The sequence below is a fragment of the Penaeus monodon genome, chromosome 37 (assembly GCF_015228065.2).
Source record: "Penaeus monodon isolate SGIC_2016 chromosome 37, NSTDA_Pmon_1, whole genome shotgun sequence".
Classification (NCBI taxonomy): Eukaryota; Metazoa; Arthropoda; class Malacostraca; order Decapoda; family Penaeidae; genus Penaeus; species Penaeus monodon.
This window is the reverse complement of record NC_051422.1, coordinates 8,773,518-8,776,017: the sequence shown is the minus strand read 5'-3', so window position 1 is coordinate 8,776,017 and position 2,500 is coordinate 8,773,518. Positions and strand designations below refer to the sequence as shown.

Here is a 2,500-nt window from a genome sequence, read left to right as displayed (position 1 = left end):
GATGATAACAGAATGACCATATTTAACTTCAATATTTGCTGAACATGATTATAAGTTATTCCTATGTTCTGCAACAAAGAATTTCACTAACAGAAAAAGATGCAATTGCATTTGATATAATTCCAGTAAAATACAAGTTTTGTAATGGTTTAAATAGACACTTCTGTTTTCCTATCATAGTTTAAAAGACATTTCAAAGAATTTTTCTGTAAAACTTTACCTATGAAAAAATATATATCCTTCATAAATCAGACAATTTGTGAAATTAGTCATGAAATTGCTCCCACAAAAAAATTTAAACAGTTTGATACCTGCATGATAATCATTACTGTTGCTATGACTGCAACTGCAATTACACAATAATGACCAGGTTGACAACTATGACTGCTAGACTTGGAAATGACAAAACAAGGTGCATTGTGCACAAACTTAATCTATTTTCTAGGGCAATCCAATCATGCATCTAACAGCTTCCTCTTTGCAAAAGGAGTTAGCTATTACCTAAATGTGAGATAGCCAATTTAAGGTTAGCATCTCACTTCTACATAAACATGTATGCAACATATCATTTTGAGGCCTGCATAGGAAATCTACAATTCAGTGCAGTAACATAAACAATACGTAACACTATATCATTTGTATTATTTTTAAAATGCTTTAATATCATCTGATTTTCAGTCACATATGCACTTCCTGTTATGGCAAACAGGAATAGGATCCTGAGTATGGAAATAGTGTCCTCCCTGCAGCCGGCAGGGAGGACACTTGGTTAATTCCACCCACGTTTACCAATAGAAAAAATGAAGAGCCGACTGAGTTTTATCGTTCTCCAAGAACTTTGTGCTCTTATGATGAGTCATTTCCATCCCCCCGGCCCTCAGTCAATTTTTTTTCATGGCATGATGATCATATCGTCTGTATCCAATGTGTTGTTTATGGGTGTTGTAACAATATCATTACCTCAATACACAGACAATTGATCAACCCCTCAAGTTAGCCTAGGTCAGTGGCTCTCAACATTTTTACACTCATGACTCGCTACAGCCAATAACCAAACTCAACACTGGTCTATGAACAGCCTTCAGCTGCCCAGCCTCCTGAACTAGTTACATTACAATTACACTCTAAAAGGAATGGCATGCTTATTGGAGTGTAACTGCATGTTCTAAATGCATAATGATATTTAACAACTTCTAAAACCTGGAATACAGGTTCTCAATGTCTGAGTAAAGACTATTAGAGGTCTGAATCTCTTTGCTTTCAGACAGGGTACCTAGGCCTGTTTAAAAGGGTAATGATCCCTGGTCCTAAAGTTAGATAAGATTGGTAGAACCTCAATTAATAAAGGCACATAGAAATGACTAATGTGTAAAATTTTACTGTCAGCCTATTTGTCTCTGCTTCTGTACCACTAAAGCTACCAAAATGAACTTTTATAACAACTGTTGAAAATAATTGTTTACATTGAATTTCAAGTGCCTTGTGAGTCTTCCATGTTATCTTTGGTACAGTCCCTATTTCACACAGCCATATGGTACATGGTAAATTTTAACTGTAATTGATAGAACAACAAAAAATAAGACAACTTTCATATATTGTATTTCTCTCCCAAGTTGATACTAAGAAAGTTGTAAAACCGATAATACTTTGGTATATATTTACAGGAAAATCTAATAACACTATCATAAAGAATGGGAAAAACCATACATGCTGATACATGAAATAGTCTATACAGGTTAAGACTAACATCAGCAATGAAGAAAATAAATCATGACAAGTGCCTTGCAGATTGTAAGGCCACAGTAATTGGGTGGGCACTTCGGGGTGGAACAATAGGGTGGACAGTCTGGGGCAAAACTCACAGGACAGGAAGGTTTTTGGTTCATATGGCACAGTTTGTGGATACTCAAGAGTGGCTGGAGTAATTGGGACTATAGTCTGAGTGAGGTGCAGTCACTTCATAATACCTTTGCATAAACAATTGTGACAATTTTGGTATTGATGGATTCCTCTCACTCTCTACTATCCAAAAATATGGAAATCATGTTGCAGAACCCCCCCCCCTCATTAGAAACAATCTTGGCCCGGTAGCAGTTATGGAGGGTACCTGGGATATTGTAGGGAAAAATAAGAATAATACATACAGATTCAGTCACGATATTGTCCTTCAATCCCCATAATGGAATACAAAAAATCCTCCATGTATTCAATTCAGGATATTGTGCACTAGCAACACACAGAATGCACAATGCCTTGTCTCTCCAACACTCTATCCTGCTGTGAATATGTGGAGGATTCTTTGTTTTCCTGTGCAGGGGTTGTGGGTGGTAGCTATGGGAGGAGTTACAGGAGGCACAGCCCCCTACATTCAGTAATATAGTGACATATTATCTTCAATATGTTTTTATATTATTGTTAGAGTACCCTGCAATTTCCCTGATATAATTCATGGCCTCCCTTGCCATCAGGGCCTAGAATGTGGGGGTTTAGGGGGATTCTG

At 36.9% G+C, this 2,500-nt stretch overlaps 1 protein-coding gene across 1 annotated transcript in view; it reads right to left on the bottom strand.

Moving 5' to 3' along the window:
* The window catches only part of LOC119596188 (endoplasmic reticulum-Golgi intermediate compartment protein 2-like), a 23,706-nt gene that overhangs the window by 20,698 nt on the left and 508 nt on the right, over positions 1 to 2,500 (bottom strand). The gene's annotated exons all lie outside the window — the stretch shown is intronic.